The sequence below is a fragment of the Barbus barbus genome (assembly GCF_936440315.1).
Source record: "Barbus barbus genome assembly, chromosome: 23".
Classification (NCBI taxonomy): domain Eukaryota; kingdom Metazoa; phylum Chordata; class Actinopteri; order Cypriniformes; family Cyprinidae; genus Barbus; species Barbus barbus.
In genome coordinates this window covers 12507311-12533874 of record NC_136751.1, presented here as the reverse complement: position 1 = coordinate 12533874, position 26564 = coordinate 12507311, and the positions used below count along the sequence as shown (strand labels likewise).

General features: G+C 40.6%; 2 pseudogenes across 2 annotated transcripts in view; one reads left to right on the top strand and one right to left on the bottom strand.

Annotated features, from left to right (window-relative positions):
* Window positions 1-26564, top strand: part of LOC306842993 (extracellular calcium-sensing receptor-like) — a 189408-nt pseudogene that overhangs the window by 26337 nt on the left and 136507 nt on the right. The window lies entirely within an intron of this gene.
* On the bottom strand, window positions 5980-26332 carry LOC306842619 (vomeronasal type-2 receptor 1-like; annotated as a pseudogene). The gene is made up of 10 exons: window positions 26118-26332; window positions 25718-26007; window positions 22063-22344; window positions 21115-21550; window positions 9204-9465; window positions 8833-9124; window positions 7841-8629; window positions 7543-7770; window positions 6998-7121; window positions 5980-6878 (listed from the first exon to the last, which is right to left on the bottom strand). The product of its transcript is annotated as a vomeronasal type-2 receptor 1-like (transcript).

The following is a 26564-nucleotide window of genomic DNA, read 5'->3' as shown; positions in this document are numbered from 1 at the left end:
TATCTACCAGAGAGGGAGGGTGGGTGCCCTGGAGGGGCGGCGCAGGGAGCTCGGGCGGCCATGGCAGGTCCGGGAACTCGGGAGGCCATGGCGGATCCTCTGTGGCCTTAGCAGTCTTGGCCATGGACATATGCCCCCCCCCCCCCCCCCCCCAAAAAAAAAATGTTCTGGAAGAGTAGGCACTCGAGGAGCGGGCTCTGGAGCTGGGCTCCAACTCATACCCTCATATGCCACCAGTAATCCCAGGGGAACACGTGCGTCTGTCGGCGGGCTTTACTTCGCTGTGGATGGCGGCAGGGTTGAGTGAGTCATGAACGGTGGCAGGCTTGCGTTGACCGCGAATAGCGGGCTGGAATTTCCCGCAAATGGCAGCCTTGATTTCACAGTTGAGTGAGCCGCAGATGGTGGCCTGGATTTCCCTGCGAACGGCGGGCTTGAATGAGCCACGAATGGCAGCCTTGAGTGAGCGCGGACGGTTGCGGGCTTGAGGAAGCCACGGACGGCAGCCTGGATTTCCCCGTGAATGGCAGCCTTGGCTTCACCACAGATGGCGGCCTTGAGTGAGCCGTGGATGGCGACCTGGATTTCCCCCGCGAACTGCGGCCTTGAGTGAGCCGTGGACGGTGGCCTTGATTTCACCGCAGACTGCGGCCTTGAATGAGCTGTGGATGGCGGCAAGCTTGAGGAAGCCGCGGACGGCGGCGTGGATTTTCCCGTGAACGGCGGGCTTGAATGAGCTGCGAATGGTGGCCTTGAATTCACTCGCAGACGGCGGCCTTGAGTGAGCCGTGGACGGCGGCTAAAACAGGTGCTAGGAATAATCAATCATCATAACAAAAACAGGAAAATAACCAAATAAGGTTCAATTTTAAATTTTGATGTTAAATCCACTATTACATTGTATAGTCTATACACAGTATTAAGTTCAATTACATAAGAAGTAACTGTAATTAAATTACAGAAAAAAAAAAAGAGTAACTAACAGTTGAGTTTTACCATTTTCGAATCCATTCAGCTGATCTCCGGGTTTTGGGGGAAGCACTTTTAGCTTAGCATCGAAACTCTTTGGTCATTTTTTGAGCGAGATGCTAATGGTCTAATCCGATTCAATGATCTATGCTGAGATAAACTAATAGTGCTACCGCCAGAACCGGAGATCGGCTGAATGGATTCGAAAATGGGAAAAATCAGCTGTTTAACTCTAGGGGAGTTGTAAAATGAGCCTATTTTCAAAAAAGTGGAGTTTTCCTTTAACAAAATATCAAAATAAACTCATAGTAGTAAATACGACTTGAGAGGCCATTCATGTTCAATTTCTGATTAGGAAACTTGCATTTCCGATAATTCCTATAGCATGTGAAGGCTTGTTCTAATGCTACAGTCAGGTCTGGGGGCATTGATTTTGCGACGAATGCTTCACGGTGCAGCATGCAGTGGGTAATCTGTACATCTAGGTTTTGGTTCTTCATGTGATACCAGTCCTTTTACTTTTCCAATCATATATGCCACTCCATCTGAGCAAATACTATAACACATGTCCCAGTTGAGAGCACGCTCTTTCAATTAAGTATCATTGACAATAAACATCTGCATATGCACACTGGCCAGGAGATGACAGTGTCCGCTGCAATCTGTAGAATCATCAATTCGGAGTGCAAATTCACCATTTTGTTTAGTTTTTCGGTTAGTAGCGTTTCTATATCAGCAGCCATGTTGTCAATGTGATGTGTCCTGTTATCTTATCAGATAACAGCATTTTGTCAATTTCACGAGTTGACCCTTACATCTAATCTGATAGAAAATAGTATGCATATTTTGGCGTGCTGTCCCCCTATCCCTAATATGGGATAAAAATAGATTAGGGGTGAGGAGTTGGGGTGGAGGAGGGATGTCGGAAAACTGTCATTGGACAGAGGTAGGTAGGCTGCATATATATATATATATATATATATATATATATATATATATATATATATATATATAGAACCGTCACGTACGGACATCTCGGTTCGGTACACGAGGCCTTACTATGAATACAGGCAATTCACCCCCAATCCAGAAGGAGGCGCCCGCAGTAATGTAACACTATTTGATAACCGCCAGCAGAAGAACAGCAAATGCCATGAGTTGCACACTTGAAAACAAAGCCCCCTAGACAGTGACCATGTGCTGATTCTGAACACGTCTCTCACATAGACTGGCAAAGGAGTATACTTTAAAGCAGGGTTCCTCAAATCTTACCCTGGAGGTCCAATCTGCTGCAGAGTTTAGCTCCAACCCTGATCAAACTCACCTATCTGTGATTTTCTAATGATCTTGAAGACTCTGATTAGCATGCTCAGGTGTGTTTGATTAGGGTTAGAGCTAAACTCTGCAGGAATGGTCCAGATTTGAGGATCCCTGCTTTAAAGGCTTGCACACTCAACTGTTTGCGAAATCTGACTCTATATCTATCTATCTATCTATAATCTGACACTATCTATCTATCTGTATATATATATATCTATCTATAATCTGACTCTATCTATCTATCTATATCTTCGCAAATTGAGAAGAGCCAGAGCCCCGACCCCCATCATGTGCACCTTCTACAGAGGCACCATCGAGAGCATCCTGACTAGCTGCATCACTGTGTGGTATGGCGCTTGCAAAGCATCCTGCCGCAAGTCACTTCAATGCATAGTGAGAGCAGCTGAGAAGATCGTTGGTGTCTCTCTCCCCTCCCTCCAGGACATTTACAGCACCCGTCTCACCCGCAAACCCCTCCACATTGCAGGTGATCCCACCCACCCGACACACAGCTTCTTCAGTCTGCTGCCATCAGGGAGGAGACTGCGGAGTCTCCAGGCGAGGACCAGCAGACTGAAGGAAAGCTTCAAACATCAGGCTGTCAGGAAGCTGAACTCCCTCCCGTCCTTGCCCCCCCTCCCCTCTTTTACCCCATGCAACACTGAACACTGATACTGCGACAATCAGGACCTTCCACCCCCCACCCCCACCCACTTAAAAACTGTGACCAGCACCTGTCACTTGTGCAGCATTGGACTGATCACTACCTCATCCAGCATTGGCTGCAAACTACCTCTTCGGATAGTCTGAGAAAAAGACTGTTCTCTTGTCACTTTAACAGACTGATAAGCTCTTCTGGCACTACACATATCTCTGCACAGTTTTGTTTTAAAAACTGTGCAGAGATATGTGTAGTGCAAGAAGAGTGTTCCTCGATTCTATGAAAAATGTTCCTCGATTCTATGTAAATATCGAGCGACAAACAATTGCTGTTAAAAGAAGATGAAATGTAAACAGGGTGTAAAAATTGTTATCAGAGGTGTGCTCTGACCTAAATTTGACATGCCCCAAAGTAGTGGCATTATAGTGTTGCCAGTGGCACTGAGTGCAGATTTGACACTGTAGTGGAAACGCACCGTTAACATGATTGGCTGATCACTTTAATGTTAATCTTCTTACTGACATGCATTTTAATTGAAGTTTATATTTTTTCTCACACTATTCAATCAATCCTGATTAGTTTATTTCTTTAACAAACTATTTAATTATTTATTTATCGAAAATTAATTTGCTAAATTATATATGGTTACAAGTACATAAGTTATATGGAAATTAATGCATTTACTGGAACAAACAAAAACTTTACAGCATATACAGCCTATACAGCATTGTTCTCAAACTCAGTTCCTGGAGGGCCACAGCTCTGCACAGTTTTGCTCCAACCCTAATCAAACACACCTGATCCAGCTAATCAAGGTCTTCAAGATCACTAGAAACGTCCAAGCAGGTGTGATTTGGAGCTGGTCGGAGCTAAACTCTATAGAGCTGTGGCCCTCCAGGAATTGAGTTTGAGACCACTGTCATACAGCATGAAATGGAATAGATTGACTAATATCTGCCTGTTTTATAGAAGGTTATGTAACAGGCAGTATGGTTTTGGCCCAGGTTACACCTGCATGCATGCTAATAAAATTTCCATACAAACGTCAGGAAGTGATTACTATTTTAGAAAAGGCATTGTCTGATGTGGGAAGAAAAATAAAAAGATTTTGTACCAGAATTGTTTTTTTTTTTTTTTTTATGTTGCTGAACTTAAAATACAGTATGCATTACATTAGTATGTATTTGATATTGGCATATGTAATGAGGCTCAATGTTTAACCTGCTCATATAAATTAATAACATATGCATGAGCTAAATGCTTAACTTATTAATTATTGTAAAACTGCTTTAAAACAATCTGCATTCTATAAAGTCCTATATTACGGTGCCCGGGAGAGGCCGTGTTCGGTTCACTTAGTTTTGTCATGGCCACGACATATTAAGTCGTGGGAACATGATAAAAATTTGTGGGAACGTGATATTATGTCGTGCCTTGAGATGCTATGTTGAAGGAACAGCATCCAGTTCTCTTGGCCACGACTTCTTATGTTGAAGGAACAACATATTTTTCTTGTGGCCATGAGTTTAATGCGTAAGTAAACAAACCTACGTGACCATAGCAACCCAGGATCAATCAGATATGGATGAAACATTTTTATTAACATTTCATTTAATATTTGTTATTAGGTTATATTAACGTGTTAGGGCTATATTTTTTATATTTATTTAATATATAATATGTTATTATTTCCCCTTTCAATTTGTGTATCGCTTTATGCAATTAACATTCTGTATAATTGTTATTTGCTACCATATATTTTGCAAATACTGCAAACGCTGACAATTATGCCAATACTTTATGATTGTAGGCTATTTATGCCAGTGCGTGATGATAAATTAGTGTGTTGTGTTTTCATTTACAAATGAAACTACGTGAATGATTCATTCCTCAATGAAACACTAGGCAGTAGGCTATAATATTAATAATGATTAATTTGCAGGAAAAAAAAGAACTATATGTTAAATTCAACCTTTAAACTGCATTTCCAATAGGCTGTAAATTCTAGTCAGCATAATCAAAGCTTTATGTTGAACATTTACAGTAGGCTTATTTACAAAACTGGTCAGAACATTATGTAAAGAGATCGAAATGAAGGGAAAAAAACGAATATAAAAACAATAATAATATACATATATTACGGAAAAGACGATCAGTTAATGGACACACACAGCTAGCAAGACTGTGGGATGGATAAAAATGTTTTCTTGTAGGTCTGTTTTATTTTATGGACTTTTGACTTTTATTTTTATGGTAACATTTAGTCTGTTTGTGATAATTCGAATGCTGGTAACATCGCGTGCAATTGCCGACAGTCCGGTAGCCTATGGTCAATATAATAATTTAATTATGTAATAATTTCTATAATAATTAGTATAATAGTTTCTTAATTCAAAATAAAATATTATTGAATCCCTGATAATCCCGGGTTGCTATGGTCATGTAGGTTTGTTTACACATTAAACTCATGGCCATGACAAAAATATGTTGTTCCCTCAACATAAGAAGTTGTGACCACGACATAATATCATGTTCCCATGACTTAATATTAAGTTAATATGACATTCCCACAAGTTAATATCTTGTGGCCACAAAATATAACATTCCCACGACTTAATATTATGTCGTTGCCACGACAAAACTAGGTGAACCGAAGATGGCCCCTCCCGGGCACCGCACTATATAAATAAATAAAGGTAATAAACTTTTAAATTGATGTATGACTATATTGTTTCCTGTTAAAACAAAAATGCAGAAAACTAAAGAAATAAATTCAAGCCATTAAAAAGTAACTTCCATTTGTTGTTAATTGCAAAAAGTCAATATCATTTCTTATTAGAAAGTACATAATGCAGGTCCAGAGTATGGCTGTGATGGAGATGGTCACTGAGAGTCCACTGTGTCTAGTGCTGACCGGGCCTACACTGCAGAGCCTGCCACAGCCTGTGGGAGAAATGCATTTGATACAGCTGGCTATGTAGGCCTTTCATCAGTTAATATGATTAACCATGGTTTCAAAGAGCTGTAGATTAAGATTTACCCATCATTTGTTTCTTTGTGTTTTTCTCTGGTTTTAGCAAAATTATGTAACATTTTGGGGCAAATATGCAAAATAGTAAACCAAAACTTGAAACTGAAATGGCAAATATCTCCACAGCTACAGTAAATTTTCCAGGAGAACTGACATAAGCTGGGATAAATGTGAGCCAGACAGCACAGAATATGAGCATACTGAATGTGATGAACTTGGCTTCATTGAAGTTATCAGGGAGTTTCCGAGCAAGAAAAGCTAAAACAAAACATACGATTGATAGCAGGCCAGTATAACCCAAAACAGCCCAGAAGCCAAAAGCTGAACCGACATTACATTCTAGAATTATCTTTTCTCTATAATAGCTCAAATTCAAATATGGGAAAGGAGGGGATATTGTTAACCAAAGCACACATACAGTCACCTGTATTAACGTTAAGGAAACAACACTGAGTCGTTGCTGTGCAGGCCCAAGCCATTTCATGACATCACTTCCTGGAAGTGTAGCTCTGAAGGCCATTAAGACTACTAATGTTTTCCCGAGAACACAGGAGATACAAAGGACAAAAGTAATCCCAAATGCTGTGTGACGCAACATACAGGACCATTCAGTGGGCTTTCCAATGAACGTTAGTGAACAGAGAAAACACAGCGAGAGTGAGAAGAGCAAAAGAAAGCTCAGCTCTGAGTTGTTGGCTCTGACAATAGGTGTTTCTTTATGAAGATAAAACAGAAAAGATACCATTGCTGTTAATAACACCCCAATAATAGAGAAAATGCAAAGCACCATTCCCATGATTTCTGTATAGGAAAGGAATTCAACGACTTTTAATACACATCTGTCTTTGCTTTCATTCGACCAGTACTCCAAATCACAAGGAAAGCAGTCATTAGAATCTGTGAAGGAATTTCAAGAAAATATTGTTTAAATGGAAAATGCATCATGAAGTTACATGACCAATGGACAGTATTATGCACCACTGTATTATACTTTTAACCAGCATGTGCTAATTTACCTGTGCCATTACTGATTTCTCCTTCTGCACATGGAATACAGTCATAACAGCAGACAGGCCGACCTTTTTGCACAGTCTTTCTAGTTCCAGGGGGGCAGCTTTCACTGCACACGGACACAGGCAACTATAGCAAAAAGTTGGGTAACACTTTTTTTTTCGATAGTCCACTTCAGACATTCACCTAACAGTAAGTAACTTTGCAACTACATGTCAACTAGCAGTCATTAGAGTATTAGTAGACTGTCTGCTTAATATCTTCTAACACTTTATTTTGATGGGTATACAACATAGACTATTAGAAACGTTGCAAGTATATGTCAACTTATAATTATAACAGTCTAATTTGAGAGTTAGTAGACATGTAGTTCCAAATTAAAGAGAATTAGTTGACATGTAGTTACAAAGTTACTTATAGTTAGTAGAATGTCTAAAGTGGACTATCAAAATAGTGTAACCAAAAGTTGTTTTAATAATTTGCCCAAATAATGGTTTGAATTGTTAAGTTAATTGTTTGTTTTCATTAAATAATTACAGTATTGATATACCTGTCCAGTCTTTCCTGCCCAGAGTATGTGTTCCTGATTGACTTGAAGACGTTGTTCTAAAGGCAGTGAGCTATCATAGACACCAACATGCTTAAACATCAAACTTCCATCCTCAGCAGGCTGCCAGTTCACCAGGTCATATCTTGCCACTGGATCACCACTTGCATCGAAAAATATATTCTCACCTGTTTTCATAGTGAAGCTCACATCTCTCATATACTGCAATAACTGAAAGGAAAGGCCAGAAACATCATTCATTTTAATATTATTTTTTTACTCTTATTTTTTATGCTCTTACCTTTTTTGGTGTGGGCAGCTCTCCTTTGCTGTTGTTGGTGGAGGATTTAAAGTCTTTTAAAGCATTATGCAGTGTGTGTGCAATAGCATACACTGCAGTGTAAGCTTTATGTTCTATTCGTAGCTCAGATACATCAGTATATTCATTTTGCAGCTCTGCCAGTTTCTCTGAGCCAGTGCAGGCAACACTATCTCTGGTTCTGAAAGAGCACTGAAAAGATGTTTCCCAGAACTCTTTTAAAAGTTCATTTTTTAGTTCTTGATTAGGATTCACATTCACTAGGAACTCTCGCAGACCCAGAAGCTTGGCATTTACTACAGCAAAGCCCACAGCTCCAGAAAGGAAACTGTATTCCTTGGTTTCTGCAAGATTTCGAGATGTTATCCAGGATTCACTGCCAACCCACTGCAGCCCTGTGATGTTTTGTTCTGCAATTACTTTCACAAGGGGGACAAAATCTCCAAACGAGATAAAAGCTACCACCACCCTGGCTGTGCCCTTTTTTATCACTTCCAGTGTCTTCAAAAACTGTTCTTGTGGATCAGTTCTTAATACAGCCTCTGAGTATTCAATGCAAATCCCTTCTTGTTTTGCAGCCTCTTCAAATGCTGCTATCCCATTATTACCATAGTCACTGCGACTCCTGACCGCCCCAACCCAGGTCCAGCCAAAATACTTGACAAGCTGAGCCAGCGCTCTGCTTTGGTAATAATCACTGGGTATTGTTCTAAAGAACGATGGATATCTTTTCCTGTTACTCAGACATGCACATGTGGCAAAATGACTGATCTGCAATATAAAGAAGCAAAGTACATTAACCGTATAATTTTTAGATGCTTGTTAATGCACTATAAATCATCATTATGCAGTTAACATTTTGTGTACACACACTGCTAGAATCTAACCAATTTAAAACACTGACTTATATATTAACACTTATTTTATATTTACACTTGTTGCCAAGCTTAATCAGTATAAGTAAGAGTTCTTACAACAGGTATGTTGAATGGCCCAACCACAGTAGCCAAAGCTATGGTAGGAGAGGATGTTGACTCTCCAACAATGGCCTGGACAGCTGGTGATCGAGAGCAGGATATATCACTCAAAATCTTTTCATAGCCATTCATCAAAGCCATGCCCGTGTGGATAGCCAAAGCTATAGAGTTACAGGCATCATATATTTTATAACCCAAAGAAACACCGGGCAACAGCTGTGTGCTGTTATTTATCTCCTCAATGGCAAAAATAAATGTCTGAGCAAATTTAAATTCACGCAAGTTTAACCTGTGAAATTAAATCATCAGTCTTGTAAAACTGCAAAGATGTATCAATCACGTTCTTTTTTTAATAATATCATACAGACCTTACGCATGTTGTTGGCTCTGGTTTGGAAGTGAAAGGATGCATCTTTAGCAGAGCACTTCTGTGAATTGAGAAAATTGCTCCAATGTTGATGTCTCTTTCTGCAGAAAGTACAGGAAAGGCAGAGTGACCAAGCAGACTGCAGAGTTGTGCTGAAGCTGGTACAAAGACACCATGCACCACCACCAGCAGTAGCAGCAGTGACACAGTGCTCTTTGCCATGCCAGTAGTACGTATGAAGGACAGGAACCTCTGAGACAGAACTGGAACAGTGCAGAATTTTATCAGACCTTAAAATGCCCTATGGGATTAGCATATTGAACCATTTACATGTTTCATTACAGAGGAAAACAGCATTCGGGGGAAAATTAAAATCTTTGTTTCTGTGAATTGTGGGGGCTTTCCATACAATTCTATTACTTTTATACTGACCAAACAATATTTTCTATCCCTTAACCCAACCCTAAACCACAATGTAGTATAAACAAGTACACACACACAAACAAACATGTTTGTTTTTGTAAAAAGTCGGGACATCCCATAGGCATAATGGTTTTTATACTGTACAAACTGTATGTGCTATTGCCCTACACCTAAACGTAGCCCTCATCGGAGACTGTGCATTTCTACTTTCCAAAAAAAAACCTTTATGATTTATAAGCATTTTGAAAAGTGGGGACATGGGGCAATGTCCTCATAAGTCACCTTCATCTTGTAATACCTGTCATACCTGTGTCATTATACAAATTTATGTCCTCATCTGTCATCACAAGAACGCGCACACACACACACATATATACACACATATATATATATATATATATATATGTTGATTTATATGTATGCAAGTATGTATGTAAGGAATAATTGATGACGGGGTGTTGAATTCGAAAAAAATGCAAAAAAAAGAGAAAAAAGTGCATTATTTTTCTTTTGAATTTTTGAATTCAACAGCCCGTTGTCAGTCCTCTGTCATGTGTTCCCGCCTCTTGTATCCATATTTGGTTTGTTTCCTTTTCTTGTTTAATGTGATTATTAGTTAATTCTTGTCCAGCTTTGTTTGTGTAATTAGCTTGTGTATTTTAGTTCCTGCCTGATCAGTTTCGTGTTGTCTGGTCTACTCGTTACTCCCCGGTGTTCCTGTCTGTGTCAGCCTTGTCCAGTGGTGTCAAAAGTATTCACATTCATTACTCAAGTAGAAGTATAGATACTAGGGTTTAAAAATACTTCTGTAGAAGTTGAAGTATCAACTCAAGTTTTTTATTCAAGTAAAAGTGTAAAAGTACTGGTTTCAAAACTACTTAAAGTATAAAAGTAAAAGTAATGGAAGGAAAAAAAAAATGCCATTAAGGACAAAAGCTTAGGCCGCGGCACAGGGGCCTATTGTGCACTACCCCACCTCCTCAAAAAAACATTTTTCTAAAGGCCATAATGACTATAATGTTATATTAAAATGTTAATGTTGAAAAATGTGGGATGCACTAGGCTACCTGTTTCAGCCGGATATGTGCCCAATGAAAATGAACGCATTTTAGTACAATGCAAATACATTAAAAAAAACATATATGTGTACTACTGAGCATTAACGTGTTTCATGGAGCGGAAGATATGATGACTAGTTGCCTGTAAGTATTGTAATGGTGCAAAAAGTCAAACTTCAGAGGCATGTCATCAATAACCTTTATTGGAATGTAAATGTACATCCAAGCTTAGCTGCAGGAATCTGTGAGGGCAACGGACGAAGAGAAAGCACCCGTTTAATAAATGAGCCAGTAGTGGAGAAATAATAACTTTTAAGAAATAATCTTTTTTGAGTGTGACGTGATTTGTGTCATGTGCAGGTGCGATGGATCGCGTACAAACCAATAGGGTGTCGGAATGGTATAGGTTTATATTCTCATCCAACCACAATTCACTCTATCCGGATGGCGCGATTTATCTGGATAGGTTTTTATTTTATTTATTTTTTTGAGCGATGAGCAAGGGCGATGCTAGGATTGTCATTTTAGGGGGGCTCAGCCCCCAATGATGGTATAAAAATAAAAAATAAATAAATATTTACAAAAAAAATTATTAATAGGGTAGGATGGTATACTAAACTTATTGCAGTATTCCACTGTATTGCATAGATGGGTATAACATCCGAGTACAAGCCAAATACAAGTCTACCTGATCTCTCTCTCTCACACACACACACACACACACACACCTGTTTACTGTACAAACCAAAAATGTTACTGTTTGCATTACTAGTACAAATCTTTTTCTATGCTCAAGTACAAACAGAAAATTGTAAACATAAAACATCATATCACTTTAAACTTACACTGACTATCCATATTAGCAATATAAACAACACAGCTATAAGGCTGGACAATGGATTAAACTATGTGGGTGCTGTGATTAACTTTTAAAAGTAAAAAAAAACAAAAAAAAAAAAACAGCAAAACTGAAGCAGTCTGTGAGAAGGACACACAATGTTTCAATCTCTGTCAATCACTCTGATATGCAATTAAAATGAGTGCACTGACTGAGTGCTGTCTGTCACTGTCTTTAATCACTTCTATGCATAACTGTATGGCAGTTAATGCCACATGCACTGTAATATTAAGTTCTATATTGAAAGCTAAATTTTCAAATGAAAATAGCAATAACGTGATCGTTTTATAAAGTATGCGTATAATGTGTTAAGGGCTTTCGCTGAAGGAAACAGCTGTGGTGTGATGAGTGGTGAATGCAGCGAAAACTTTACAGAAGATTGGAAACCGATTGCTCTCCCATGACTTTTTGTAAACTGTATTTAAGACAAAGAACTGCACAGATGTAGATATTATAACAATCTATCGATAAACACACACCTTGTCCTCTCCTCTGCGCCACCGCAGTCTGTGGATTGAAGAACGCGCAGAAAGATGGGGAGGAGCCAAAGTCTGCTGCCGTTTGAAATTTAAAGGGTTCTTTAAAAAAAAAAAAAAAAAAAAAAAAAAATCGCAAGATTTTTAGGGGGAAATTTAGGGGTGCTAAAGCCCCCCTAAAAATGGCCTAGCAACGCCCATGACGATGACAAGCCGGAATGAAAACGAGCCGAAATGAAATAGGAGTAACGAGGCTATTTTTAAAATGTAAGGAGTAGAACGTACAGATAATTGCGTGAAAATGTAAGGAGTAGAAGTAAAAAGTCGGCTGAAAAATAATTACTCCAGTAAAGTATAGATACCCAAAATTTGTACTTAAGTAAGTTAACGAAGTATTTGTACTTTGTTACTTGACACCTCTGGCGTTGTCTTGTCTTGCCCTGCCTTGCCTTGATTGGAATCATTAAAGACAGTTATTTGAGTTTACATCCTTGTCTGCGTGTTCCTGTATCCTCCTAGAGTGTGCACCGTGACTCCCGTAAGATTTCTAACAGAGTCAGTCACTTATTGATTTTTTATCTGTTGGTATTTAATAGAATCCATGATGCCATGTGTCTAAACAAGATGTCCAGGACCTCCAGCAGAAATGTAGGCCCACAACATCAAAAATACAGCAGTATATTTAATTGTACACATGGCATACTTTTTATCCCTGTGTTCACCAAACCCATCTTGAGTGTTTGCTGCTAAAAAGCTAATTTTTTAGTTTCATCTGACCATAGAAGCCAGTCCCATTTGAAGTTTCAGTCGTGTCTGATAACTGAAATATACTGGAGTTTGTTTTTGGATGAACTACAAACAACATGTGGTGATGTATTTTTAAAATTCACCCCGAGACTATTTTCTGCAATTCTCCAGCTCTGGTCCTTGGAGAGTCTTTAGCCACTCAATCTCTCTTGCTCAGCGTGCATTAGGACGATATAGGCAGTTCACTTCCAGGCAGTTTCGTAACATTTTATGTTGATTGTAAATTCTTAATTATTGCCCTGATTGTGGAAATGGGAATTTTCACTGCTCTAGCACATTTCTTAAAGCCACTTCACTAATTTGTGAAGCTCAATTATCTTTTGCTGCACATCAGAAATATATTCTTTGGTTTTTCTCATTGTGATGGATGATCAGTGGCGGACTGGCCATCTGGAGCACTGGGAGTTTTCCCAGTGGGCCGCTGCTGTACAATGTGGGCCGGCCCTTTGCGTAATATATAAAAAATGAATTGTAGTAAATGTACGTATCCTTCCATCGGCCCAGACTAATGGCCCACGGAGCCTACTTTATTCAAAAATTCTAATTAATTTAGTGTGCTCTGGCTCAGTGCTGCAGCTCAAAAGCGCTAGTCAATGTCAAAATGTTTGAAATAGCCAATCAAAGTGTAGAAGGCGGGATTTACTGTCCACAGACGCTGAGCTGCATGCGACTTGAATGAGAGCTGAGGTAAGATGTAAGCAGCTAAACATGATGAGACAATTCAGCAATATTTGCCAACCGTTTACGAAAAAAAAAAAAAAAGTTAAACGAAAGACAATAATTTTCATGAATGCAAACTGGCCTTTTCAAATTTCTCAGATTTTAATGCCATTACGTTATTCATCACAATGTAGCCTACATAACATAGCAGTTATCAGCAGACATGAGATAAGAGCTAATGTATATCTCTATACAGGCTTTCTTCCGTGATTTCATGTGTCTCAGAAAATGTTTAAAAATCTATAAAAATCACTCTCAATCTTATTCTTAAACATTGTAAATCTGAAGACTTTTGATTTCGAGTGCTGTGCATTGGAAATTGATTTATATTATAGACCTAATAAACATATAATTTGCTTATTAATTCACACATGCATTATTTTATATGGTTAAAAGTTTGCAATGATTATTTATTTATTTGAAAGAATATTTCATTTGTTAGATAAAAAATACAGTAAAAACAATATTATGAAATATTACACTTAAAATAGTGTTTTTCTATTTAGGATATTTTAAAATATTATTTATTCCTGAATTTTCAGTATCATTACTCCAGTCGTCAGTGTCCCTTCAGAAATCATTTTAATGCTGCTTAAGTTGCTGCTTAATTATTATCAGTTATTATTTGTGATCAATTCTTAATGTTTTTGTCACGGTGCACACACGAGGAAGGAACCAGGAACACGCAGACGAGGATATAAACTCAAATAACATACTTTAATCATGACAGCAGGGCAGGACAAGGCAAGGCAGACATCAACAGGAACACCGGGGAGTAACGAGTAGACCAGAACGCACAAAATTCAACAGGCAGGAACTTAAATACACACGCTAATGAGACAAACACACCTGAACAGAATGAACTAATAAGTCACATGAAACAAGGACAGGAAACAAACCAAATATGGACACCAGGGGCAGGAACACATGACACACACGACAGAACCCTGACAGTTTTTTATTATTGGAATAATAAAATACCAATAACCAATCATTGTATTAATGTTCTCAGTTAAAAAAACAGCATTTATTTGAAATATAAGTACTTTGTAAATCAATTTAATGCAACCTTGTTGAAGAAAAATACATATTTTTTTAATCTTACAAGACTGAATGGAATCACATTTTCCACAAAAAAAATATTCGGCAGCACAACTGTTTTCAACACTGATAATAATCAGAAATGTTTCTAGAGCAGCAAATCAGCATATTAGAATGATTTCTGAAGATCATGTGGCACTGAAGACTGGAGTAATGATGCTGAAAATTCAGCTTTGATCACAGAAATAAATTATTTTACTATTTATTCTCATAAAAGACATCTATTTTAAATTGTAACATTATATATTTCACAGTACTGTTTACTGTATTTTTCATTATCAAAATAATTAGTTTACTCTTTTCCACAATTGGAGCTCTATTCCTTAAAATTATAGATGTCAAGCTCCTGCAAAGGACAAATACTGTATATGACCAATAGAAAGGCACTATAAAAACAGTCCGCATTCTGCACATTCAAGTCTTCTAGACGATACCAGAGCATTGTGTCATATGGACTGATAATATTGGTATTTAACTTTAGTGATATTAACTGTCCCTTGTAAAAATTCTTAAAATGTATTTACTATTTGCCATATACACCAGGAAAGACAAATTATAATGTAAAGAATTATGCCAGTCATTTATGGTGTGTTGCGGACCGGGTTTGGTGGGCCGCTCTGTGCCAAAAAGTCCAGGGCCACTTTTTGGCCCCAGTCCACCCCTGTGGATGATTAAAGGAATTTGGGCTTTGTTTTCCCTCCCATTTATATTTCTGTGAAACAGGAAGCCATGGCTGGATAATTTCATGTTCATTATCACCCTGGAGTGCTCAACATTGTGAATATGAATGGGAATATACTTCAGAGATACTCATTAACGGATTAACAATGCAGATTAATTTTCACGGCCTTCTTTGATATTTACCAAGGGTGCCGATATGTTTGGCAATGACTGTATATGTATATGTATATATACACAGTATCTCACAGAAGTGAGTACACCCCTCAAATTTTTGTAAATATTTTATTATATCTTTTCATGTGACAACACTGAAGAAATGACACTTTGCTACAATGTAAAGTAGTGAGTGTACAGCTTGTATAACAGTGTAAATTTGCTGTCCCCTCAAAATAACTCAACACACAGCCATTAATGTCTAAACCGCTGGCCACAAAATTGAGTACACCCCTAAGTGCAAATGTCCAAATTGGGCCCAAAGTCTCAGTATTTTGTGTGACCACCATTATTTTCCAGCACTGCCTTAACCCTCTTGGGCATGGAGTTCACCAGTCCTCATCCACTCCTCCATGACGACATCACGATGCTGGTGGATGTTAGAGACCCCCCAGATGCTCAATAGGGTTTAGGTCTGGAGACATGCTTAGCCAGTCCATAACATTTACCCTCAGCTTCTTTAGTAAGGCAGTGGTTGTCTTGAAGGTGTGTTTGGGGTCGTTATCATGTTGGAATACTGCCCTGCGGCCCAGTCTCTGCTTCAGTATGTCACATTACATGTTGGCATTCATGGTTCCCTCAATGAATTTCCCCAGTGCCGGCAGCACTCATGCAGCCCCAGACCATGACACTCCCATCACCATGCTTGACTGTAGGCAAGACACATTTGTCTTTGTACTCTTCAACTGGTTGCCGCCACACACGCTTGACACCATCTGAACCAAATAAGTTTATCTTGGTCTCATCAGACCACAGGACATGCTTCCAGTAATCCATGTCCTTAGTCTGCTTGTCTTCAGCAAACTGTTTGTGGGCTTTCTTGTGCATCATCTTTAGAAGAGGCTTCCTTCTGGGATGACATGCAGACCAATTTGATGCAGTTTACGTCATATGGTCTGAGCACTGACAGGCTGACCCCCCACCCCTTCAATCTCTGCAGCAATGCTGGCAGCACTCATATGTTTATTTCCCAAACACAACCTATGGATATGACGATGAGCACTTTGACTCAACTTCTGTGGTCGACCATGGCGAGGCCTGTTCTGAGTGGAACCTGTCCTGTTAAACCGCTGTATGGTCTTGGCCACCGTGCTGCAGCACAGTTTCATGGTCTTGGCAATCTTCTTATAGCCTATGCCATCTTTATGTAGAGCAACAATTATTTTTTTCAGATCCTCAGAGAGTTCTTTGCCATGGAGGTGCCATGTTGAACTTCCAGTGACCAGTATGAGAGAGTGAGAGCGATAACACCAAATTTAACACCTGCTCCCCATTCACACCTGAGACCTTGTAACACGAATAAGTCACATGACACCGGGGAGAGAAAATGGCTAATTGGACCCAATTTGGACATTTTCACTTAGGGGTGTACTCACTTTTGTGGCCAGCGGTTTAGACATTAATGGCTGTGTGTTGAGTTATTTTGAGGGGACAGCAAATTTACACTGTTATACAAGATGAACACTCACTACTTTACATTGTAGCAAAGTGTCATTTCTTCAGTGTTGTCACATGAAAATATATAATAAAATACTTACAAAAATGTGAGGGGTGTACTCACTTCTGTGAGATACCGTATATATATATATATATATATATATATATATATATATATATATATATTCAGATTAACACGGAAATAAGTAGAAATTGATTGACCATAGAGGGTTAATTAGATTAAAGTGTTAAATCGACAGCCCTATATATGTGTGTATATAAAGTGAAGTGAAGTGACATACTGTCCCATACTCGGAATTCGTGCTCTGCATTTAACCCATCCAATGTGCACACACACACAGCAGTGAACACACACCCGGAGCAGCCATTTTTATGCTGCGGCGCCCGGGGAGTAGTTGGGGGTTCGGTGCCTTGCTCAAGGGCACCTCAGTCATGGTATTGAGGGTGGAGAGAGCGCTGGACATTCACTCCCCCCACCTACAATCCCTGCCGGCCCGGGACTCGAACCCGCAACCTTTGGATTACGAGTCCGACTCTCTAACCATTAGGCCACGACTTCCCTGTGTATATACACACACACACACACACATACATACAGTGCTGCTTGAAAAAAAATATTTACTTTGTATTTTCATTTCATCGTTGAGCCCTCTCAAGATTCAAGATTCAAGAGTTTTATTTGTCACATACACAATTATACAGAGTATAACCAGCAGTGAAATGTAGGTCAGGTCCGCTCCAAGGACAGTGCAATTATAAAGTATACAAATATTAAGAGAAGAAAAGTAGAAAAAAATAAAAAAATAAAATAAAATAAAAGAATAAAATAAAAAGATAGATAAAAAATATAAATATAAATGTGCAGGTCAGTATGTTGTTGACTTAAATAGTACTAAGAGGAATGTGCAAAATAATGTGCAAAAAAGTTGTACAGGGTATATAATAGCAGCAATATGAGGTAGAGAAAAATTGTGAATAGCTTATTGATATGGTGATATTTACATGGAGTCAAGTGATGTTATGACACAGAGTTAGAGTTTAGGAGCCTGATGGCCTGGGGGAAGAAGCTCCTCCTAAGTCTCTCAGTTTTTGCCATCAGGCTACGGAAGCGCTTACCAGATGGAAGCAAAGTGAATAGCTGGTTACCAGGGTGATTTGAGTCCTTGAATATTTTGACAGCTCTATTTTTGCAGTGTTTGAGGTAGATGTCCTGCAGAGAGGGGAGAGCAGACCCTGAGATGCGCTCAGCTAAGCGCACAACTCTCTGTAGTGCTTTGCAGTCCTGATTGGAGCTGTTTCCATACCACACTGAGATGCACTGAGTCAATACACTTTCTATGGTCCCTGAATAGAAAGTTTTCAGGATTGCTGGTGAGACCCTGAATTTCCTCAGCTGTCGCAGATGGTACAGTCTTTGCCTGGCTTTCTTTACCTGTGTTTGGATGTGTGTAGTCCAAGTCAGGTTCTCGGAGATGTTTACACCGAGGTACTTGAAGCTGCTCACCCTCTCCACAGGGGTCCCACTGATCATAAGAGGAGTGTAGGGCTGCTGCTGTCTCTTCCTGAAGTCCATGATCAGCTCTTTAGTTTTGCTCACATTCAGAGAGAGACAGTTGTCCTGGCACCATGATGTGAGTCTCTCTACCTCGTCCAAGTATGCGGTCTCATCGTTGTTGGAGATGAGGCCCAGAACCACAGTATCATCAGCGAATTTGACAATAGATGTGGAGCTGTGAGAGGACACGCAGTCATGCGTGTAGAGAGAGTAGAGCAGGGGACTCAGGACACAGCCCTGTGGGGCTCCTATGTTCAGAGTGATGGAGTTTGAGGTGAACTGGCCAACTTTCACCACTTGAGGTCTGCCGGTGAGGAAGTCTTGAATCCAGTCACAGAGTGAGGAGTTTAGGCCGAGGTCTGTGAGTTTAGATGCCAGCTTGATGGGGACTATAGTGTTGAAAGCTGAGCTATAGTCAATGAATAGCAGCCTTACATAATTTCCATTGTTGCTATCCAAGTGTGTGAGGGAAGAGTGGAGGACGTGAGAGATGGCATCGTCCGTGGATCTGTTTGGGCGATAGGCAAACTGAAGAGGGTCCAGAGTATCAGGGATGGAGGAGCAAATGTGGCTCTTTACAAGTCTCTCAAAAACCTTCATGACTATAGATGTGAGGGCAACTGGGCGATAGTCATTCAGGCAAGAGGGTTTATTGTTCTTTGGCACAGGGATAATGATGGATTTTTTGAATGAGGTGGGAACCACGGCGGTAGCAAGGGACTCATTAAAGATAGAAGTGAACAAACCAGCGAGCTGATCGGCGCAGGACCTCAGAACACGGCCGGTTATCCCATCAGGTCCGGCTGCTTTCCTGACGTTCACTTTCTTTAGCGCCCTCCGAACCTCATCCTCCGACACGGTGATTACAGGATCATCGCTGCTCTGCCTGTTGCTTCCAGACGCGCTGGTCGGCAGAAATGCGCCGCCGCCGTTGCCATCGAAGTGGCCGTAGAAGATGTTTAACTCGTCGGCCAGCAACGGATCTGCTCTCACCTCCGCGGAGGATTTGTTTCCGAAGTCACAGATGGTCCTCAGTCCCTGCCACATCCGTCGAGAGTCGTTGAGCTGGAAATGAGATTCTCTCTCTGTATCTGTGTTTGGCGGCTCTTACTGCGCGTCGGAGAGCATAGCACGATGCTTTGTACTCGCCCGTATTCCCAGACAGAAGAGCCTCATTGTAAGCGGCGGTGCGTGTGTTAACCGCAGCACGGATTGTTCTGTCCACCCACGGTTTCTGATTGGAGAATGTCCTTATCGTTATTGTTTCTGTAGCTTGCTCGGTTAGCGTGTTTACGAAGCTTAATGCTACATCCGTGAACTCGCTGACGTCAGAAGAACTCGCCCGGAACATGTCCCAGTCGACGTCATCAAGCGCCGCCTGCAGCATAGTCTCTGAGTGGGAGGACCAGCGCGTCACTATTCTCTGCACAGGAGGTTCCTGAACGAGCCTTTGTTTGTATCTCGGTGTTAGAAAGATGGCGGCATGGTCCGATTTGCCAAAAGCCGGTAGTGAGCGGGCTTTGTAGGCATCCTTGAACTGAGTGTAGCAATGATCCAGTGTGTTTGGTCCTCTAGTTGGACAGGATACATGTTGATAAAAGTCTCGGCCACCATAGTAAGTGAATGAAACAAATAATAAAGGATTCACCATTTATGTTGTCTAACTGTATTAGGCAAAACACAGATGTTGTTAGTTTTATTATGTAATGGCTCAACATACACTGTTCAATAAGAAAAGTGCCATCATGATCAACATAACTTAAAAAAGGGTGATACAAGTACAGGATGGTAAAAGTAACAGGGTATATTACGTTTTATTTTCATCTACACAATAATTATATTTTAATATTTTACACTCACAGGGCTCTTGGGGGTAATTTACCCATCAAATGTTTTTTAGAGTTCTTGTCTGGTTTCAATAAAATGATATAACATTTAGCAATAAATATGCAAAATAACATTTTATACGTGGAAGCTAAAATGGCAAATATCTCCACTGCCACTGTGAATTTTACAGGAGAACTAACATAAGCTGGTATGAAAGCAATCCAAACAGCACAAAATATTATTTTGTTATTTTATTAATCCCACATTACACTCTAGTATTATCTTTTCTCTGAAGTATTTAACATTTTTAAATGGAAATGGACGAGATATTGTTAACCAAAGCACACAAATAAGCACTTGTATTAGAGTAAATGCAAAAACACTGAGCCTTTGTTGAGGAGGCCCAAACCATTTCATGACGTTACTTCCTGGAAGTATATCCCTGAAAGCCATTAAAACCACTGTTGTTTTTCCCAGAACACAGGATATACAGAGGACAAAAGTGATGCCAAATGCTGTGTGACGTAACATACAGGACCACTCAGTGGGCCGACCAATAAAAGTAAGTGAACAGAGAAAACACAACATCAGTGAAAACAGGAGCAGGAAGCTTAATTTTGAGTTGTTGGCTTTCACTATTGGGGTATTTTTATATCTGAAAAATATGACTGCAATTAGTATTGTTATAAATGCACCAACAACTTTATAAAATCCTTTATAAACATTGCTGAAGATGGGCATTAGTGACATGTCTGTAAATACATTTTGCACTTGAGACAGCTCCTCATTGCCTGTACATAGAGTTGTGGACAGGGAATCATTCTTAGTTGAATATTTACACTGAAACAGGGCTTCCCAGAACTCAGTAAAAATATCACCTCCTGAAGACTTCAGTGGTTTTATATCTAGAATGAATTCTTGCAGACCTGTCACTTGTGTTTTGGGTATAGCCAGACCAATTGCTCCTTGTAGAATGTGGTGCTTATACATACTGGCAATGACTTAAGCAGATATCCAGGCCTCGGTGCCTACCCACTGGTATCCAGTAATATTGTGTTCAACAAATTTATGCAGCAGAACCACCAAGTCACAATGAGCAAGAAATCCCACAATCACAGTTGTACAATACATCTGCGATGCTACCATACACCCATCTCTAATGGATGAAGCCTTGGCCTGGAAGAGAGGTCGTCAGGTGGTCCCCAACCTTCTCTGGGTGTTTCGACCCTTAACCACAACACCCTCCAGTTGGCGGGTCAGCAGTGACTGGCCAGGTCACTGCCCCTCTCCTCCAGGCTTCCAGCTTATACCCTCTCTCTTGTGCCAGAGCCAACAGGAGGCTCTCTCTGACGCTTCTCCCAGCCTACGGACGGCAGCTTTCCTCAAGTGGCCTCTCAGTCCAACCTTTGTCAATAGATTCCACACAGATTGAGCTGGGAATCCTCGACATCCGACTTCTACCGTCATCAGCCATGTTGTCCACCCCTTGTCCCGGCAGTCTTGGACAAGTTGTTGGTATTTGCCTTTTTTCCTCTCTGCAGCTTCCTCACAGCCCTCCTCCCACGGTACCGTCAACTCCACCAAGATGATCTTCTTTCCCTCTGGAGACCACATAATGAGACCACATGAAGTAGGGTTAAGCTTTTAATCTGCTCTATTATCCTTATTACTTTATCTTCAGTGTAGGTTCTGATAAACGGGATACCCAAACAGATACCCATCTGTTCAGCCACCTTAGTAAAAGTGGCCAATCCATTATTACCATAATCATCATCCGTTCTTAATTCTCCCACCCAGGTCCAGCCAAAGTGTCTAACCAGTTCTGCCAGTGCTCTACTCAGATAGTGATCACTTGCAATAGTTCGAAGAAATGAAGGGTATTTGACTTTGTCACCAAGGCATTCACAGGTGGCATAGTGGTTGATCTAAGATATTAATATATAGATTAGCAATATCTTTTGACATAACATCCAGTAAAATTACATTAATTGTATTCAGCAGCATCTAGTATTTATTTAAAACAAATTGCAATTTAAAATTTTCATATAATTTTAAAACACTATATTGTGATAAATTGTAACATATAAAATCATACCAATGGAAGCTTGAACTATTGCAAGATCCAAGATGGCAGCGTGGTCAGATGCAGCGGCTACTCCGGGTTCCAAAGACGGTGCTTTTATGTCTTTTAATGTCATCTTTTCGTCTCCAAAGTGTAAAATTACCGCTAACTCACAAGTAAATCACTCATTCAGACCATCACTGACCACAAGCCACTGCCACAGGCCTGTGATGATGATACATCCCTCCCCGATGAACTCAACCACTTTTATTCACGGTTTGAAATTCAGATTGACACACCATGTGGAGACTCCAGTGGAGAGAGTGGACAGCTTCAGATACCTGGGTGTTCACATCACGCAGGACTTGACTTGGTCCTGTCATACCAGCACCCTGGTGAAGAAGGCCAGGCAGCGTCTGTACCATCTGAGACGCTTAAGGGACTTTAGACTTCCCTCTCGGGTGCTTAAGACTTTTTACACCTGCACCATCGAGAGCGTCCTGACGGGCAGCATCACTTCCTGGTTCGGGAACTGCACTATGCAGGACAGACGAGCCCTCCAGAGGGTGGTGCGTTCAGCGGAACGTACCATTCACACCGAGCTCCCTGACCTGCAGGAGATCTACAGCAAGCGGTGCCTGACCAGGGCCAGGAAGATAGTGAAGGACCTCAGCCATCCCAACAATGGACTCTTTTCTCTGCTGCGTTCAGGGAGACGCTTCCGTTCCATGAAGGCGAACACAGAGAGAATGAGGAGGAGCTTCTTCCCGCAGGCCATTCGGAGTCTTAACCACTCTCCACTCTAAGCACATCACCCCACACTTTCACTTTGCACACTTTCAAATACAATCTGCACTAATTTGTAGAAGGTTACGAAAGGATAAATGAGTGGGACTTGCATACCATTTGTCTTTTGTCTTTAGTATTCCTTTTACTCACTTATACACTTTACTGCACTGCAAAGCACACGGACACTTTATCACTGACATACACTTTACTTTTTATAGAATCTATTTAGAATCATATTCTATTTTTATTCTTCATATCTATTTTTATTCTCATATCTATTTTTTATTTTATTTTATTGCTAGTTTATTTCTGTATATATGTTTACTGTACTTTTTCTACTTGTATTTTTGTAAACTTGAGGTTTTTCTTAATTTTGTTGGACAGTCGTACAATACATTTCACTACATGTCGTACTATGTATGTATATGTATGTGACAAATAAAATTTGAATTTGAATTTGAATTTGACCTGCACAAAAACTGCCCACACCTCCCAACGACCAGGCGCTCTGTCTGTCTCCAGCTGACGTAAGGAAGACCCTATCTAGAATTAACCCACGCAAGGCTGCGGGTCCTGACAACATATCTGGCCGTGTTCTGAGAGACTGTGCTGCACAGCTGACAGATGTGCTTACATATATCTTCAACACCTCGCTGAGCGAGGCAGTCGTCCCCACATGTCTCAAATCCACAACAATCTTACCGGTACCAAAGAAATCACCTGTGTCCTGTCTAAATAACTACCGTCCCATAGCACTGACTCCAATCATGATGAAGTACTTTGAGAGGTTAGTCATGCACAACATCAAAACCAGCCTCCCCAACACACTCGACCCGCTCCAGTTTGCATACCGTCCAAACCGCTCTACGGATGATGCAATTTTTTCCACCTGGCTCTTACCCACCTAGAAAATAAAGACTCCTATGTTAGAATGCTGTTCATTGACTTCAGCTCGGCATTCAACACAATAATCCCACAACAGCTCATAAATAAACTAAACCTGCTGGGCCTTAAAAATTCCCTTTGTAATTGGATCCTGGACTTTCTAACCGGAAGACCTCAGTCAGTCCGTGTCGGCCACATCACCTCGAGCACTACCACACTGAGTACAGGTGCCCCACAAGGCTGTGCTCTCAGCCCGCTGCTCTTCACACTGCTGACCCACGACTGCTCTGCCAAGTTCAGCTCCAATCACATCAAGTTTGCTGATGACACAACAGTGGTAGGTCTCATCAGCAACAATGATGAAACGCACTACAGAGAGGAAGTGGCACAGCTGGCTGAATGGTGTGGCACAAACAATCTGTCCCTCAATGTGGGGAAGACAAAGGAGGTTGTGATGGACTTCAGGAGAAACTCCGTTGAACACCCCCCACTGACCATCGACAGCTCGACTGTGGAGAGAGTCAGCAGCACTAAATTCCTGGGGGTGAACATCACAGAGGATCTCACCTGGACCACCAACACCATGTCACTCTCCAAAAAGACACAACAGCGCCTACACTTTCTCTGCCGGCTGAAAAGAGCAAGTCTCACTCCACCCATCCTCACCACATTCTACAGGGGCACCATTGAGAGTGTGCTGACCAGCTGCATCACTGTGTGGTACGGGAACTGCAGTGCTGCTGACTGCAAGACCCTCCAGCGGACAGTGAACATAGCTGCAAAGATCATCGGTGCCCCTCTCCCCTCCATCCTGGACATTTTCCTTACACGATGCTCCAGCAAAACCAACAGCATTGTGAAGGACTCCACCCATCCCTCCCACAGTCTCTTCCAGCTCCTACAATCAGGAAGACGGTACCGGAGCATCAGAGCCCGCTCCGCCAGACTGCTCAACAGCTTTTTCCCCCAGGCTGTGAGAGCCGTGAACTCAAACCACCTCTGAAACCCCATGCAAACCCCTACCCCCTGAAACATGGACCACCCCCACACCAAAGACAAAACCGTATGGAACTTTTTTGTGCAATTCGAAGTGTGCTACACACAGGTGAGTGGGCCTGTACAAACCACCTGTAGTAACACGCTCTCCTCTATGTGGACTAGACACTTTACACACACTGCTGCGTGTACACAATCCCACAAAAGACTCAGCGATATATGCATGTTTACATGCTCATGCACTACAAATCATCCTGCACTGTTTTCCAACCAGCTGCTTGACTCAAAATGTTTATCTTTGCACATGTACAGTATTTATGTGAAGTATTCATATAGTTTGTATTTTTTATCTTTTATTTTTTTTTAGCTTGTATAGGGTAAATATTGATATATAGTATACTTATAGTTAAAATCTGTCGGTAGGTTAGTTGTGTATAGGTTTATAGTGTTTTTTTTTTACTTCATTGTTGTATGTCTGTATTTATGTAGCACCGTGGTCCTGCGAGGCACGACATTTCATTCCACTGTATGTCCCCACATGTAGCGGAATGACAATAAAGCTCAGCTTGACTTGACTTAAATGGTCCAATACCCTTTGATATCGACATGCACGCTAAAGAAGTTGTGTCCCCAATAATGGCTTGCACTTCAGCTTGCTTTGTGCAGGGCCCTTCAACAGACATTTTCTCATACCCATTTGCAAGGGCCATAGCTGCTCGAACCCCAACAGCCACTGATACGCACGTCATAGATCTTGTAATCTAATGAGACCCCAGGTAGCAAAGTGGAACTGTTATTAATTTCCTCTATTGCGAAGAGCATGGATTGTTCATACTGGAAGTCTCTAAAATTAAGACTTGTTAAAAAAAATAGGCAAAAAATGTTAACTCAAATTAAACTGAATAAGTCATTTAACGTAGCACTTGTATTTACAAAATCTTATACTATTTATCTGCTTTTACTTACCTCATGCACTTCAGTGGAAGTGGCATAATGGAATATGTCAGTTGCCTGACTTCACAGCTGCTATGGAAAGAGAAAACCCCTCCAATTATAATATCCCCATCTTTCCATAGCTCAGGGTGTACAGGCTCCCCTCGCAGAGTACAAACAGTTTTGTTTGCATTAGAGAAGGTCATGATGGCTATTACCATGTGTAGCAGTGCAACCAGTGGCTCCATTCGCCCATTTAATTGATACTATCAAGTCAAAATCCAGTATCTCAATATATTAGAATATTTATATTTGAGTTTCATTAAATGACCATCTCTACAGTATAAATTCAGGGTCTCTCTTGTTCTTTTAAACCACAATAATGGGGAAGACTGCTGACTTGGCAATGGTCCAGAAGACAATCATTGACACCCTCCACAAAAAGAGTAAGTCACAGAAAGTCATTACTGAATGGAGTGG